This window comes from Mobula birostris, chromosome 7 (genome assembly GCF_030028105.1).
Source record: "Mobula birostris isolate sMobBir1 chromosome 7, sMobBir1.hap1, whole genome shotgun sequence".
Taxonomy (NCBI): Eukaryota; Metazoa; Chordata; class Chondrichthyes; order Myliobatiformes; family Myliobatidae; genus Mobula; species Mobula birostris.
Window position 1 is genome coordinate 65,311,508 of NC_092376.1, and position 18,774 is coordinate 65,330,281.

Genomic DNA, 18,774 nt, shown 5'->3' on the forward strand with positions numbered 1-18,774 from the left:
CCTATGTAGCAAAGGGCTACAAATGTTTAACACATGATTGTCTTACCCATATAGTGACTATGAATTGATACGGTAACACTGAATTCAGTTGCAGTAATTGTTTGCAACAAATAGACCTAACTTAAAACTTTGTATGAATGTGTGTTACATACAATATACATCATGGATGTGCCACCACATTGAGAAAACGGCTTGTGTTGATTATACAAAGGAGGTTATGCTAATAGGAGAGCATTGACACGAAAAACAACGTGATTAAGAATGAAATCACTGACACTCCAATAAATGCTGGGAAATAGAAGCACATCAACTAGAATAAATGGTCTCTTTCAACAGTGATAGTACAAGTGGAAAATAAACTTAAAGGCTGTAATTATACCTTACCTTAGTTCATTATTCATATTTTATTAAGAATATTAATACAGGCTTAGCTCTGAAAGTGCTAATAGGTACAATGGCAGAGCTCCAGAACCCAAAAGAAAAATGCACAGCCAACATTCAATTAAGGATGTTAACCCATTCCATACAAACTAAGACATTTCTTCCAACTGATATATATAGGCAATAAAGCACCACAAAATTTTGAAAATGCAACAGCAATATGAACACCATTCATATTACTGAGTTATTTCATAGATGTAAGTGCATACCATCACAGAAATCAGTCTTTACTCAATTTAATTCACTCTATTTATAAAACATTAGATCACCATGTGGAAAATAGGACCTTAAGAATATCAAAGGCTTATGGATCTGAACTAGTCTTACCCCTGGGATACACCTGCCAAGGTTAAAATTTGCATAGGTTTGGCCTTCTCCACAAAATTCAAAAGAATTCAAATCCTGCTCAATACCTCTTTATCAGTCTGCACTAAATCATCAGTAAAGTGATAGAGGGGGTGATTGTCAGGGCTATTGAGTACTCAATAATAATCTCCACATTGATGTTCAGACAGCAAAAGTACACATGCAGATCAGACTCACCCATGGTTAAAATTTCAAATGATTCAAAACATTTAAACTTAATCAGAAAGATCTTTATAGTAAAGCAAATCAGGTTGAAATTAGAACAATACAAGTAAACAAATGTTGCAACAAAAATCAAGTAAATTCCAGTATGCTTGAGGAGAGAAGTAAAATCCTTCCTGTGAGCAGATCCAGCCAAAGAATTATGACCAAATGAGCCCCATCTAATATTACTAGGAGCCTGTACTCTACTTTTAAATGGAGGGATTTGCAAAATATTTACCAAGTTCAACCCTGACCTAATAAACCAATCCCATTTTACTATATCCTGGAGCTGGTCAATACAAAAGCTAGTTATTAGCAGATCTCCCTGTCAGGGGATGGCTTTTCTGCTATCCAACAGACGTAATTGTTATACAGGAGCAATAAGAGACTAACTGTTCCATACTTTAACTTTGTACAATATAATCTCTTTCATAAATCAGTAAACATGACTTGAATCTCCCAATTCAAATGAATATGCCTCTCATGAACTATGAATAAACTGGCCTATAGTCCAGTGATTCAGTTTAAGATGGAAATCCCAGAAAATTTATTTGTATAAACTGCAAATTACAAACAACTCCATTAATATTAGAATTTATGAAATCACTTATCCAAAAATACTGCTTTATAACACAACATACTTCAAGCAAGTTAGCTGAATGTTTAAGGAAAGCTGAAATAAAAACAAGAAATACTTAAAATACTCAGCAGATTAAGTAGCATAAGTGTAAACAGAAACAACCCTCAAGTTTTATGCCGAAGACCACTTATCAGAATTGGAAAGTGAGAAAACTAATTACTTTTAAGTTATGGGGAAGTTAGATGCAGGTAGGCAGGATAAAGAGAATATCTCTGCAAGGACAAGACATTGTAAATATCACTATAAATACCTTTGCTCCATCTGCCACAAAAGGCGGGATTTCCGGTGGCCACCCATTTTAAATCTACTTCTCATTCTCATATGTTGATCCATGGCCCTTTCTACTGTCACAATCAGGCCACTCACAGGTTGGAGGAGGAACACCTCATATTCCATCTGGGCAGCCTTCAACCTGGTGGTTTGAACATTGATTTCTCTAATTTCTGGTAATTTCTACCCCCTGCCCAACCACATTCTCTCTTTTTCCATTCTGGCTTCCCTCACCCATTTTCTTCTCCTTACCTGCCCATCACTTCCTTCTGGTGCCCCTCCTCTTTCCCTTCCTAGTGTTCTCTCCCATCAGATTCCTTCTTCTTCCACCTACCAACTCCCAGCTTCTCACTTCAACCCCTTCTGAGACTTTCCTCCTCACCTGGTCTCATTTATCACCTGCTGGCTCGTACTCCTTCCCCTCCCTCCATTTTTTTTTAAATAAGGCTTCTTCCCCCTTCCTTTCCAGTCCTGATGAAAGGTGACCGCCTGAAATGTCAACTGTTTATTTCACTCCATAGATGGCGCCTAGCCTGCTGAATTCCTCCAGTATTTTATCTGTGCTGCTCTGTAAATATCAACATTCCCTGAGCAACTCCAGTCTCCCCATGTCAAAGGCATTCCCTTTGTGCTATCTTACCTTCCCAAACCTCTCTATAATTTAAATCTAATTAATTTTCTCACTTTTCCAATTTTGAGGAAGGTATTTGATCTAAAATGTTAACTTTGTTTCTCTTTCTACAGATGCTGCATGGTCTGCTGAGTGCTTTCTACATTTGCTGTTTTTATTGTATTAGCCCAATCTCTAAGTTATTTTATTAAACGTTCAATGCAAAATTGAGTTTCCAGAAATGATTCATGTATTTATCTGGACAAATAGCCGTATAAATATTTACTGTGCCATACAACCGAGTCAACGTTTCCTGACAAGGATGGAAAAGGAGAAAATTAGAAAAGGCAATGGAATATAATAGCTAGTTATCCTAGAGTGACCAACAAGGATTGCTCCTGAAACAAAGTCCAAATACACCCATAATATAGCAAAAAATCCATACACTGCATGGGGAATTGTATCATTCTGTGTGTTTGCTGCAAATATCACTCCAATGTACTACAGTAATTTCTTACTTGAAGTGTCCAAGCTAATTTTAGGAGTAAGACAAAGCATGATGCCCAAAATTCATAACTTGATTTCAATAGAACAAAATTCTAAAAGCAGAGAAGCAAGCCAATGTTGCTGGTTAGTGTGCTCGGTGCTACAATTTAAATTGGGTCCCTAAGCAACCAATTTACAATATGTAAGAATAATCTATTGTTGTAAGATTTAATAACAAAATATGAAATAGTTTAGTAACAACGAGTACATTTCATTCCTTCCTACAGAATTAGGGCATTTAAAACAAAAAAAATACTTGAGCAGCAATGTGGGCATAACATTCATTTTATTAATTTTGGGGAAAAGTAATGCTTAGATTATTAAAATGTTCCGAAATACTTCAAGTTATTAGAAGGTGATAAGAAATGTCTTCTGAATCTTTAAATGATAATATTTCTGTCGAGCATTTTTAAATAGTTTAAATATTCCTACGCTTTCTCCTGATCTCAAAGCAAAACTGAATGAGCCATTATCATTAGAGGAAATGTCCTCAGCTATTTCTGTATTTCTGGTAAATCTCCTGGACTTGATGGGCTCTCTGTAGAATTTTATAAATCATTTTCCTCACTTCTTTCGCCTCAACTAATTTTAGTTTTATCCGACTTGTTTAAACAAGTTGCCAGCATCATTTAACGAGGCATGTACATTCTTTTAGCGAAAAAAGGCAAAGATCCATCAGAGTGTTCTTCGTATAGGCCGATTTCTTTGCTAAATGTTGATGTTAAAATTTTGGCTAAAGTTTTGGCCCACGATTGGAGAACATTCTGCTCTTAATTATTTCTGAAGACCAAACCGGTTTTATTAAAAATCGTCTCCCTTTTTTTAATATATGGTGTCTATTTAATATCTTATACTCACCTTCAGCTGGGATTCCTGAATATGTCATCTTTCTAGATGCTGAGAAAGCGTTTGATCATGTGGAGTGGTATCTTTTTGCCGTTTTAGAAAAATTTGATTTTGGACGAAGTTTTATTACATGGATTAAATTTTTATATTCACACCCCACTGCTTCTGTCTTGACCAACTCTGAGCAATCCCAACCTTTCAACCTTAAATGTGGCACCTGGCAAGGGTGCCCTTTAAGTCCCTTACTTTTTGATCTAGACATAGAACCATTGGCAATTGCGTTTCGTAGCTGTGCTGAATTGATGGGGATTGGGGGGGGGGAGGGGGTTGTTGATCACAAAGCCTCTCTTTATGCTGATGATCTTTTACTTTTTATATCAAATCTGACTACCTCCTTATCCCCAATGTTTTCACTTCTTAACAAATTTAGCCAGCTTTCCGGATACAAACTTAATTTACATAAGAGCAAACTCTTTCCAATAAACAGAGAAGCACAAATATTAGAATTTCATAACCTCCCTTTTAAAGTAGTAAATAATCAATTTACTTACCTTGCCACTACAGTAACAAGGAATTATAAGTGTCTTTTTGGAGAAAATTTCACTAATCTTTTAAACAATATAAAACAGAATCTAGTACAGTGGTCACCCCTGTCTATGTCTCTGATAGGTGGGATTAATGTTGTTGAAATGTATATCCTTCCTAAATTTTTATACTTATTTCAATCTTTACCAATTTTTACTTCTAAAGATTTTTGACTCGTTAGATTCTATTATTTTGTCCTATTTATGGAAGGGAAAACGTCCCAGACTAAATAAGACTCACCTTCAAAAACCTAAAAGGGTATGGCCTTGCCCAATTTTCATTTATATTACTGGGCAGTCAACATATGTTGTCTTATCTTTTGGTCTTACTTATATAATCAGTCTAACTGCCCAATACAGGTGGCAACGGAGTTGAACTCTTATAAGAATTTCTCCATTCCTGCAGTTCTTGGATCTGCACTTCCTTGCCATCTGCCTAAATCAATTGTTAATCCTGTCATCAGACACACTCTGAGAATATGGGCTCAGTTCAGAAAATATAATGGTCTTCACGGTTTCTCTCTCTCTAGTCCTATTCTACATAATCATCTTTTTCAGCCTTCTCGGCAGGATTTCACATTGCAAGACTGGCACAGAAAGGGCATTAGGTGCTTTGAAGATCTTTTCATAGACAATCACTTTGCAACTTTTGAACAACTGTCTGTAAAGTTCAACCTACCCAACATTCATTTCTTCAGATATCTCCAAATTAGACATTTCATCAACCCTTTAATACCAAACTTTCCTGAGGTACCCGATAAAAATATTGTGGACTTGTTTCTTCAGATGAACCCACTGGGTAAAGGTTTAATATCCACTATTCAAGATATGTTAGCGATTTTGAGGCGAGCCCTCTTTGACAAAATTAAAACTGCCTGGGAGCATGATTTAAATTTTCCTCTGTCTGACGAGATTTGGGATTCAATTCTTCAGTCAGTTAATTCAACTTCTTTATGTGCTCGCCACTGCCTTTTACAGTTCAAGGTTGTACACAGGGCTCATATGTCTAAAACTAAATTATCGTGGTTCTATCCTGATATTAGTCCCTGGTACGACAAGTGTAAAGGGGGCGAGGTTTCCCTTATTCATACGTACTGGGCTTGTTCTAGCTTGGAGAAATTCTGGAGAGATGTCTTTTCAACTTTATCCCATATACTTAATTGCTATTTAGAACCTAACCCTCTGATTGCTCTTTTCGGCACCTCGGGAGAAGTTGACACGCACCCGAGTCCGACTAAACATCGTACATTGTCTTTTGCCTCTCTTTTGGCCAGACGTGCAGTCCTTCTTAAGTGGAAAGATGTTGCCCCACCCACTCATGCTCAATGGCTCAGAGACATAATGCCCTGCTTAGATGATGAAAAGATTCATTATTCACTTCTTAATTCAGACATAAAGTTCCAAAAGGTGTGGGGACCTTTTCTTGAATATTTTCATAATTCCCACTTAGATTAAGGGTTTATCCCTCCTTTTTTTCTTTTGCATTTAAATCCCTTACTTCCAGCTTCTTTCAGTTAAGAATTACGTTTTTTTTATGATGTGTAAACACATTATAGCTCCGGTGGTAGGCAATATATCTTCTTTTTATAAATACAGCTCTGTGGTGATAAAAGTTCTGATCAACTTTTCTATATATCATAAGGTTGGCTTGGAGTTGGGTAGTGGGAGGAGGGGGTGGTAACTAACTTTATACGATTCTACTAAGGGTGCTTTTCCTTAACTGTTATGAACTGTACATTTGATATGTTTGTTTTGCACTGTATAAACCTCTTTTTTTAACTGTTTTTTGTTGTTGCATTGTAGAAACTAATAAAAAAAATTATTTTTAAAAAAGAAATGTTCACAAACATTTCTATATCAGATCCAAGTAAAACCATGGGCATTTCACTGGTATAAAAAGCAAATAATAAATTGAAAATTATATTCTCAAATATTTGCTTATGCATCCTCTCAAACATCAAATTAAATGAACTTAAACTAATACCTTATCAAGTGATAAGTTTAAAGCACATTGGCGCAGTAGCACTATTTGTATTGAAAGTGATTTTGTCTAAGCTCTATGATAGATTGTTGGGTAGTCTTAATAATAAATAGATTTGTTTTAAAATGCAGACACAAGAAATGCAAATTAAAAACATAATGTTAGAAACTCTCAGCTGATTAGGAAGCATCTGGAAAGAGGAACAGAATTGATGCTTCAGATCAAAAGCCTTGATCATAAAAGCCTTCACCTGATGAAAGGGCTTATTTCTGTTTCTCTTTCCCATGTTTAACAATAAACTCATCTGCCTGGGAGCTAAACTTAGTGAATCTACTTTGTTTGGCTCAGGTGCAAGAAAAATAGAACAAGTATTTTGTCAAATCAAACTAAAGAATAAAATGAATTTACCAGTTCATTCCTAAAGATCAATATATTGTTCAGATATCATTAAAAAGGGTCTATCCAATAATGCTTTAATAATACAATAATAATCAAATATATGCTTTTCTTCAAATATTTCTAACCAAAAACAAATGTAAAATATCTGAGGTCAACTATCTGACCTGAACTGCCATTTTTTTACTGCAATTTTCCTAGTCTAGGCAGGTTGATGCATGGCAACCTTTACCACACGGTTTTAAAAATAAAACACAAAAGACAAGTGATGTTATAATAATCATCACTTACAGACTCTTACTTCAGTGGGCAGAAATGACTACATTGCAGTTGAGTCATTCAAGAAACTAGGAATAAGATCATAAAACAAGATTATAGTAAAATTAAGAAAGTACTCTGAATATAATGCTTACTTTTATTTTTATTTGAGGTACAGTGCAAAATAGGCCCTTCCCGCCATGTCACCCAGCAACCCCTCATTTAACACTCACCTAGTCACAAGACAACTATAATGACAAATTTACCTATCAACCAGTACATCGTTGGATTGTGGGACGAAACTAGAGCACCAGGAGGAAACTCATATGGCCACAGGGAGAACGTACAAACTCCTTACAGACATGGGGTGTTGAAACCAGGTTGCTGGTACTGGAACTGCAGGGTAATTTTAATTGAAACTGGGTGAATGATATTCATGAACTGCAAACAAAGTTAGTTCTACATACTAGCTTAAAAATTGAGAGTTCTGAAAATCTTGAAAGAATCAGCAGTGATTTGCTTTGCACTGTATTGTTCTTAGTTAAGATATCATTGAAACAGATGCACAAGAGGTAGAACTAAGACAACCACATTTCCAAAAATACATCAAATTGAGAAACATAATCCTCAAATCTTCAAAAATTCCATACAATAAAAATAGAATGCCAAAACCAGTAAGGTTTTCAATGTAAACAATAAAGGGATGAAAATATTATTTCTCTTGCAAGCCAAAGAATATCATATGAGAAAAACAGAACTTACTTACTCAGTTCTCTTAAAATACAAGTCAGAAAAATTAAAATCAATATAATTGCCACTCTACCTTACAAAGCACAAGACTAGAACAAGAGCTCCAGATGTTGGTTAAAAACCAAAAGACGGCAACTAAAAAAGCACTAAGTAGAGAAAAGGTAAGCTGGCTCATGATATAAAAGAGGATACCAGAAGTTTTTCAGATACATAAAGAGTAAAGAGAGGCAAGAATGGACATTTTATTACTAGAAAATGATGCTGCAGACGTAGTAACGGAGGACAAAAAAAATGGTGGATGAACTAAATTTTGCGTCAGTCACAAAGCAGTGACACCAGCAGTATGCCTGAAATTCGAGAGTGTCAGGGGTCAGCAATGAGTGTAGTTGCTATTACTAAGAAGGTGCTTGGGAAGCTGGAAGGTCTGAAGGTATATAAGTCAATGGACCTGATGGAATACACCCCAGAGTTCCAAAAGAGGTTGCTGAAGAGATTATGGAGGCAGTACTGGTGATCTTTCAAGAAACACCAGATTCTGGAAAGGTTCCAGAGGACTGAGAAATTGTCAATGTCACTCCACTCTTTAAGAATGGAGGGAAGCAAAAGAAAGGAAATTATAGGCCAGTTAGCCTGACCTCAGTGGTTGAGAAGATATTGGAGTCTATTATTAAGGATGAGGTTTCAGGGTACTCGGAGGCACATGATCAAATAGGCCAAAGTCAGGGGAAATCTTGCCTGACAAATTTGTTGGAATTCTTTGAGGAAATATTAGACAGGATAGTCAAAGGAGAGTCAATGGATGTTGTTTACTTGAATTTGCAGAAGGCCTTTGACAAAGTGCTGCACATGAGGCTGTTTAATAAGGTAAGAACCCATGATATTACAGTAAAAATACTAGCATGGATATAAGATTGGCTGACTTGCAAGAGGGAATTAATAGGAATAAAGGTGGCCTTTTATGGTTGACTGCCGATGATTGGCGCTTTCTGCAGAGGTCGGTATTGGGACCATTACATTTCACATTATATGTTAATGATCTGGATGATGGAATTGATGGCTTTTTGGGAAATTTTGAGGACAATTCAAAGATAGGTGGAAGGGCAGATAGTATTAAGAAAGCAGAAATTTGAAGTGGTAAATTCAATATAGTGTAGTGAGGTGTAGGGTTATGCACTTTGGTCGAAGTAATAAAGGCACAGACTATTTTCTAAATGGGAGCAAATTCAGAAATCAGAATTGCAAAGGGACTTGGGAGTCCTTGTGCAGGATTCTCAAAAGGTTAACTTGCTGCTTGAATTGGTGGAAGGAAGGCAAATGCAATGTTGTCATTCATTTCGAGAGGACTAGAATATAAAAGCAAGGATGTAATTTTGAGGCTTTATAATGCATTACTCAGACTACATTTGAGTATTGTGAGCAGTTTTAGGCCCCTTATTTAAGAAAGGATGTACTGGTACTGGAGAGGATCTAGAGGAAGTCCATGAGAATGAAAGGTTCACATACGAGGAACGTTTGATAGTTCTGGGCCTTTAGTCACTTAAGTTTAAAATAATGAGCAGGAATCTCATTAAAACCTAGCGAATACTGAAAGGCCTAGATTGAGTGGACATGGAGACGATGTTTCCTATAGTAGGGGATTCTAGGATCAGAGAACAGCACCTCAGAATATTAGAACATCCTTTTAAAACAGAGATGAGGAGGAATTTCTTTAGTCAGCGGGTGGTAAATCTGTCAATTTTATTGCCGCAGATGGCTGTGGAGGCCAAGTCATTGAGTATATTTAGAATGGAGGTTGATAGGTACTTGATTAGTAAGGGCATCAAAGGTTACATGCAGAAAGCAGGAGAATGGGGTTGACAGAGATAATAAATCAGCATTGAACTGAATTGACTTAACTTCTTACATCCTTCACATACATGAGTAAATATCTTTATGTTACATCTCCATCTGAATATACAATGTACAAATTATAGTAATTTATAATAAATAGTATGTACATTTAGATATACAACAGAACAATCAATATAGCTTAGAAATACAATTGTGTCAGTGTAAATTAATCAGATGGGTTGATGGAAGAAGCTGTCCTGGAGCCTGCTGGTCCTGGTTTTAATACTGCAGTACCATTTCCCAAATGGTAGCAGCTGGAACAGTTTGTGGTTGGGGTGAGTCGGGTCCCCTATGATCTTTCGGGCCCTTCTTATGCACCTGACAGTGTAAATGTCCTGAATAGTGGGAAGTTCAGATCCACAGATGTGCTGGGCTGTCCACACCACTCTCTACAGAGTCCTGCGATTGAGGGAAGTACAGTTCCCATACCAGGCAGTGATACAGCCAGACAGGATGCTCTCAGTTGGGCCCCTGTAAAAAGTCCTTAAGATTTGAGGACTCATGCCGAACTTCTTCAACCATCTGAGGTGAAAGAGGCGCTGCTGTGCTTTTTTCACCACACAGCTGCTACGTACAAACCAAGAGAGGTCCTAGGTAATATGTATACTGAGGAACTTAAAGCTGGTCACCCATTCAACCCCAGATCCATTGATGTCAATAGGGATGAGCCTGTCTCCATTCCTCCTGTAGTCCACAACCAGCTCCTTTGTTTTTGCATCATTGAGGGAGAGGTTGTTTTCTTGACACCACTGTGTCAGGGTGATTACTTCTTCTTTGTAGGCTGCCTTGTTATTGAGATAAGGCCAATCAATATAGCAGCATCTGCAAATTTAATTAGCAGGTTCGAGTGTGACAGGATGTCAGTTGTTCAGACATGTTACCTTGGTCTTTTTAGGTACAGGTACAATGATGGAAGTTTTGAAGCAAGAAGGCACTCTATACTAGGAGAGGGAGAGATTAAAAATATCTGCAAACACACCAGCCAGATGTGCTGCACACATTCTGAGTACCTGCCCTGGGATGCTGTCCAGACTGATGAAATGGCGGAGCAGACTCAATGGGCAAATGCCCTAATTCTGCTTTTCTGCTCCTATGTCATGTGGTTTTATAATGTCCATCACCATTCAGGGCTATTAATACACAAAATCAAGATGTGTACCATTTCTTGACACCCACTAACATCCACTCCCAATTAATCAATCATTACAATACCCTAATCCTCCTGCTTCATCTACCACCAATGAAAAGTAGTGCTAAGAAAAGACTAAGGAAAGGATAACTAAGAAGATAATCAACTTACGGTGATTCTGCCCAAATGCATTAAGTACGGGATATCTGATCTGAGATTCTATTAGAATTTACTAAGACTATAAATAGTTGAATAGATAAAGGTGGTGAAGAGGATTTGTTGTACTTGAACTTACAAAAGGTACAGTACATAAGGTGTATACTTTGTACTTACATAAGTACATGTAAGATGTTGTAATTATATGGGAAATTAAAAGGTAAAGTTATATGGAAAAGAGCAGTTTCCTGCAACATAGAACATAGAATAGTACAGCACAGTACAGGCCCTTCAGCCCACAATGTTGTGCCAACCCTCAAACCCTGCATCCCATATAAGCCCCCTCCTTAAATTCCTCCATATACCTGTCTAGTAGTCTCTTAAACTTCACTAGTGTATCTGCCTCCACCACTGACACTGACAGTGCATTCCACGCACCAACCACTCTCTGAGTAAAAAACCTTCCTCTAATATCCCCCTTGAACTTCCCACCCCTTACCTTAAAGCCATGTCCTCTTGTACTGAGCAGTGGTGCCCTGGGGAAGGGGCGCTGGCTATCCACTCTATCTATTCCTCTTATTATCTTGTACACCTCTATCATGTCTCCTCTCATCCTCCTTCTCTCCAAAGAGTAAAGCCCTAGCTCCCTTAATCTCTGATCATTATGCATACTTTCTAAACCAGGCAGCATCCTGGTAAATCTCCTCTGTACCCTTTCCAATGCTTCCACATCCTTCCTATAGTGAGGTGACCAGAACTGAACACAGTACTCCAAGTGTGGCCTAACCAGAGTTTTATAGAGCTGCATCATTACATCGCGACTCTTAAACTCTATCCCCCGACTTATGAAAGCTAACACCCCATAAGCTTTCTTAACTACCCTATCCACCTGTGAGGCAACTTTCAGGGATCTGTGGACATGTGCCCCGAGATCCCTCTGCTCCTCCACACTACCAAGTATCCTGCCATTTACTTTGTACTCTGCCTTGGAGTTTGTCCTTCCAAAGTGTACCACCTCACACTTCTCTGGGTTGAACTCCATCTGCCACTTCTCAGCCCACTTCTGCATCCTATCAATGTCTCTCTGCAATCTTTCACAATCCTCTACACTATCTACAACACCACCAACCTTTGTGTTGTCTACAAACTTGCCAACCCACCCTTCTACCCCCACATCCAGGTCGTTAATAAAAATCACAGAAAGTAGAGGTCCCAGAACAGATCCTTGTGGGACACCACTAGTCACAATCCTCCAATCTGAATGTACTCCCTCCAGCACCACCCTCTGCCTTCTGCAGGCAAGCCAATTCTGAATCCACCTGGCCAAACTACCCTGGATCCCATGCCTTCTAACTTTCTGAATAAGCCTACCGTGTGGAACCTTGTCAAATGCCTTACTAAAATCCATATAGATCACATCCACTACACTACCCTCATCTATATGCCTGGTCACCTCCTCAAAGAACTCTATCAGGCTTGTTAGACACGATCTGCCCTTCACAAAGCCATGCTGACTGTCCCTGATCAGACCATGATTCTCTAAATGCCTATAGATCCTATCTCTAAGAATCTTTTCCAACAGCTTTCCCACCACAGACGTAAGACTCACTGGTCTATAATTACCCGGACTATCCCTACTACCTGTTTTGAACAAGGGGACAACATTCGCCTCCCTCCAGTCCTCCGGTACCATTCCGTGGACAACAAGGACATAAAGATCCTAGCCAGAGGCTCAGCAATCTCTTCTCTCGCCTCGTGGAGCAGCCTGGGGAATATTCCGTCAGGCCCCAGGGACTTATCTGTACTAATGTATTTTAACAACTCCAACACCTCCTCTCCCTTAATATCAACATGCTCCAGAACATCAACCTCACTCATATTGTCCTCACCATCATCAAGTTCCCTCTCATTGGTGAATACCGGAGAGAAGTATTCATTGAGGACCTCACTCACTTCCACAGCCTCCAGGCACATCTTCCCACCTTTATGTCTAATCGGTCCTATCTTCACTCCTGTCATCCTTTTTTTCTTCACATAATTGAAGAATGCCTTGGGGTTTTCCTTAACCCTACTTGCCAAGGCCTTCTCATGCCCCCTTCTTGCTCTTCTCAGCCCCTTCTTAAGCTTCTTTCTTGCTTCCCTATATTCCTCAATAGACCCAACTGATCCTTGCTTCCTAAACCTCATGTATGCTGCCTTCTTCCTCCTGACTAGATTTTCCACCTCACTTGTCACCCATGGTTCCTTCACCCTACCATTCTTTATCTTCCTCACCGGGACAAATTTATCCCTAACATCCCGCAAGAGATCTCTAAACTTCGACCACATGTCCATAGTACATTTCCCTGCAAAAACATCATCCCAATTCACACCCGCAAGTTCTAGCCTTATAGCCTCATAATTTGCCTTTCCCCAATTAAAAATTTTCCTGTCCTCTCTGATTCTATCCTTTTCCATCATAATGCTAAAGGCCAGGGAGCAGTGGTCACTGACCCCCAGATGCTCACCCACTGAGAGATCTGTGACCTGACCCAGTTCATTACCTAGTACTAGATCTAGTATGGCATTCTTCCGGTCGGCCTGTCCACATACTGTGACAGGAATCCGTCCTGGACACACTTAACAAACTCTGCCCCATCTAAACCCTTGGAACTAATCAGGTGCCAATCAATACTAGGGAAGTTAAAGTCACCCATGATAACAACCCTGTTATTTTTGCACCTTTCCAAAATCTGCCTCCCAATCTGCTCCTTTGTATCTCTGCTGCTACCAGGGGGCCTATAGAATACCCCCAATAGAGTAACTGCTCCCTTCCTGTTCCTGACTTCCACCCATATTGACTGAAAAGAGGATCCTGCTACACTACCCACCCTTTCTGTAGCTGTAATAGTATCCCTGACCAGTAATGGCAACCCTCCTCCCCTTTTTCCACCCTCCCTATCCCTTTTAAAGCACTGAAATCCAGGAATATTGAGAATCCATTCCTGCCTTGGTGCCAGCCAAGTCTCTGTAATGGCCACTACATCATAATTCCATGTATGTATCCAAGCTCTCAGTTCATCACCTTTGTTCCTGATGCTTCTTGCATTGAGGTACACACATTTCAGCCCTTCTACCTTACTGTCTTTACACTGTTTATTCTGCTTCTCTTTCTGCAAAGCCTCTCTATATGTTAGATCTGGCTTTACTCCATGCACTTCTTTCACTGCTCTATCGCTCTGGGTCCCATCCCCCTTGCAAATTAGTTTAAACCCTCCCGAACCACGCTAGCAAACCTACCTGCAAGGATATCCCTCCCCCTCGAGTTCAGGTGCAACCCATCCAATCTATACAGGTCCCACCTTCCCCAGAAGAGATCCCAATGATCCAAAAATCTAAAACCCTGCTCCCTGCACCAACTCCTCAGCCACGCATTCAACTGCCATCTCCTCCCATTCTTACCATCACTGTCACGTAGCACTGGTAGCAATCCTGAGAACGCCACCCTTGAGGTCCTGTTCTTCAGCCTTCTGCCTAGTTCCCGAAACTCACACTTCAGGACCTCATCCTTCTTCCTGCCTATGTCGTTGGTCCCAACATGTATCACGACTTCTGGTTGCTTTCTCTCTCGTACCAGGATGTCGTGCACCCGATCAGAGACGTCCCGGACCCTGGCATCCGGGAGGCAACAAACCATGCGGGAGTCCTTCTCACGTCCACAAAATCTCCTGTCTGCTCCCCTGACTATAGAGTCTCCAATGACGACAGCTCTCCTCTTCTCCGTCCCACCCTTCTGCACCACAGGGTCAGACTCAGTGCTGGAGGCCCTGCCACCGTGGCTCACACCTGGTCGGTCATCCCCGCCAAAAGTATCCAGGACGGTAAACTTATTATTCAGGGGAATGGCTACAGGGGTGCTCTGCCCTACCTGTCTGCTCACCTTTGCTTTCCCCCCTCTGACTGTCACCCAACGACCTGCTTCCGACAGCCCGGTAGCTCTCATCTATGACTGCCTCATTCTCCCTTATGAGTCGAAGGTCATTGAGCTGCTGCTCCAGATTCCTTGCACGGTCTTCCAGATCGCCCAGCCGTATGCACTTCTGGCAGATGTGACTCTGCGGGAGAGGGGAGTTCCCTCAAGACTGCCACATCTCACATGAGAGGCACATCACCGTCTCAGGAGGCATTGTAAAGACTAATTGCGAGCAAGCTTGTCCTCCGCCTCTTCACTTCGAAGCCTCTCGAGTCAAAGCCTCAAAGCTCCACTCCTTCACTGGCCCACTCACGCACTGGCGGCTTCGCTTGAGCTATCCCTCTATTTATCTGTTTTAGCTTTCCAAAATGTTTGGTCACCTGACTTCGACTGCCCAATCAGCTGCTTTCTGCTGAGTCTGAGCTATTCAAATCTTGATTGTCTAATCAACGGTTTTCTGCTGATCTATTCAAATCTTGATTGACTTGATTGCACAGACCAACTGCCAAAACTGCCAGAATCTCTCGAGTCAAAGCCTCAAAGCTCCACTCCTTCACTGGCCCACTCACGCACTGGCCGCTTTCCAAGGCAAATTTTTATTATCAATATGAACGAGCAAATTACAATGACAACATAAACCTCCATTGACAGAAGGTGCATTTGATAACAAGGTTGTACATGTGTTTACATTTAACTCACACACACAGATTTACATAACAAAAAGCTAAAATGGTTTATACAATCCCTAACAAAAGAAATTCTGCAGATGCTGAAAATTCAAGCAACACACACAAAATGCTGGAGGAACTCAGCAGGCTAGGCAGCATCTATAGAAAAAAGTGCAATCAGCATTTCGGGCCGAGACTAGAGAGAAAAAATAATGAGGGGTAGATTTAAAAGGTGGGGAAGGGGAGAAAGAAACACAAGGTGATAGCTGAAAACAGGAAGAGTGAGGGATGAAGTAAAGAGCTGGGAAGTTGATGGGTTAAAGAGACAGGGCTGGAGAAGGGGGAATCCAACAGGAGAGAACAGAAGGCCATGAAAGAAAGGGGGCTGGAGCACCAGAGGGAGGCGATGGGCAGGCAAGGAATTAAGGTGACAGAGGGAAAACGGGATGGGGACTGGTGAAGGTGAAAGAAATCTACTCTTCATCTTTTTTTCTCCAGTCCTGCCGAAGAGTCTTGGCCTGAAACGGCGACTGTGCTTTTTCTATAGATGTTGCCTGGCCTGCTGAGTTCCTCCAGCAATTTGTGTGTGTTTCCTATACAATCCCTTATGTACTCCACAAAAGCTTTGACTTGAGTCATTTGTTATACCACTGTAACTGTTTTGTGACTGAAATAATATATACCCGGCGAGGCACTTTCTTCTGATCTGCAGCATAACATGAACTCACTCCTTATGTTCGTCTGGCTTTTGTGCTGACAGAAGTTGAAATTACAAAGATATGGCCAGATTTTAGAAGGAAGTGCTAACAGCTTTGCATGTAACTGTCAGTATTTCCCTGCAAAACTGTCACCAACTTCAGGAGAGAATCAGCATCAAGTTTATTATCACTACATACACTGCCATGATGTTTATTGTTTTGTAGCAGTAGTACAGTGCAATACGTAAAAATTACTCTAAGTTACAATAAGAAATATATTTAAAAAATAAACAATGCAAAAAGAAAATAAAATAGTGAAGTGTTGTTCATGGGTTCATGGGACATTCAAAAATCTGATGGTGGAGATGAAGCTGTCCCCAAAACATAGAATGCACATCTTCAGGCTCCTGTAACTCATGCTGATGGTAGTAATGAGAAAAGGGCATGTCCTGGATGGTGAGAGTCCTTCAAAATGGATGCCACCTTCATGAGGCAAAGCCTTTTGAAAATGCCCTCAGTAGTGGGGAGGCTAGTGCCCATGATGGAGATGGCTGAGTCTACAACCCTCTGCAGCTTTTTTCAGTCCTAAGCATTGATACCTCCATACCAGATGCTCTCTACAGCACATGAGTAGAAACTTGTTGGAGCCTTTGGTAACATAGCTAATCTCCTCAAACTCCTAATAAAGTATTGCTGCTGACATGCCTTCTTCATGATTGCATCAATATCTTTGACCCAGAATAGATACTCTGAGGTCTTGAGGCCCAGGATCTTAAAGCAGCTCACCGTTTCCTCTGTGGACCACCTAATTAGGACCGGTGTGTGTTCTTCCAACTTCCACTTCCTGAAGGTCACAGTCAATTCCTTGGAGTTACCAACACTGAGTGTAAGGTCGTTGTTGCGACATCACTCAACCAGATGATCTATAGGTGTCATTTCAGCTGTGCCTAGCCACATATTCATGATTGAAGAGCGAGTAGACGAGTGGGCTAAGGATGCATCCCTGGGGTATTCATGTATTGATTGTCAATGAGGAAGAGATGTTACTTCTGGTCCACACAGACTGCATTCACATGTGAATGCTTAAGTCTAATTTGTGGTAGCATTTGTTCCTCGTCTTTAAATTTCTTGTTAGTAAAACAAAAACTAATTGCTTGAGTGTGTCTATAACAGTTTGGAATGGATTTAAATGATTTGGAATGTAAATATTTTCAGTATTCTTGAAAGCTATGTTTATTCTGGTTTCCATGAATACATGAATTATACCAAAAAAAAACCATAAGACCATCAGACCATAAGACATAGGAGTAAAATCAGGCCATTCAATCCATCAAGTCTGCTCTGCCATTCCATCATGGCTGATCCCGGATCCCATTCAACCCCATACAACTTGCCTTCTCGCCGTAACCTTTGATGCCCTGATCTATCAGAAAATGATCAATTTTCACTTTAAGTATACCCATGGTCTTGGCCTCTACAGCTGTCAATGGCAAAGCATTCCAAAGATTCATTTCTCTCTGGCCGAAAAAGTTTCTCTTTACCTCTGTTCTAAAGGGTCGCCCCTCAATTTTGAGGCTATGCCCTCTAGTTCTGGACACCCCCCACCATAGGAAACCTCCTCTCCACATCCACCTTATCCGGTCCTTTCAACATTCAGTAGGTTTCAATGAGATCCCTTCTAATTTCTAATGAGTACAGGCCCAAAGCAATCAAACACTCCTCATATGTTAACTCCTTTATTCCCAGAATCATCCTTGTAAACCTCCTCTGGATTCTCTCCAATGACAACACATCCTTCCTGAGATATGGGGCTGAAAACTGTTGACAGTACTCCAAGTGCAGCTTGACTAATGCCTTATAAAGCCTCAACATTATCTTCTTGTTTTTATATTCTATTCCCCTTGCCTTCTTTACCATAGACTCCACCTGTAAATTAACCTTCTGGGAGTCTTGCTCTAGGACTCCTAAGTCCCCTTGCACCTTTGATATTTGGATTTTCTCCCTAATTAGATAATAGTCTGCACTTTTGTTCCCTTTACTTAAATGCATTATCACACATTTCCCAACACTGTATTCCATCTACCACTTTTTCGCCCATTCTTCCAATTTGTCTAAGTCCTTCTTCAATTGCATTGCTTCCTTAGCACTACCTAACTCTACCTTCATATCATCTGTAAACTTTGCCATAAGGACATCAATTTCATTATCTAAGTCATTGACAAACAATGTGAAAAGTAGCCGTCCCAATACTGACTCACTGAGGAACATCATTAGTCAGCCAACCAGAAAAGGCCCCCTTTATTCCCACTCACTGCCTCCTGCTTGTCAGCTATTCCTCTATCTCTGCCAGTATCTTGCCTGTAATGCCATGGGACTTTATCTTGTTAAG

General features: G+C 40.2%; 1 protein-coding gene across 6 annotated transcripts in view; it reads right to left on the minus strand.

Annotated features, from left to right (window-relative positions):
* The window catches only part of dlg2 (discs, large homolog 2 (Drosophila)), an 823,880-nt gene that overhangs the window by 553,222 nt on the left and 251,884 nt on the right, over positions 1-18,774 (minus strand). The gene's annotated exons all lie outside the window — the stretch shown is intronic.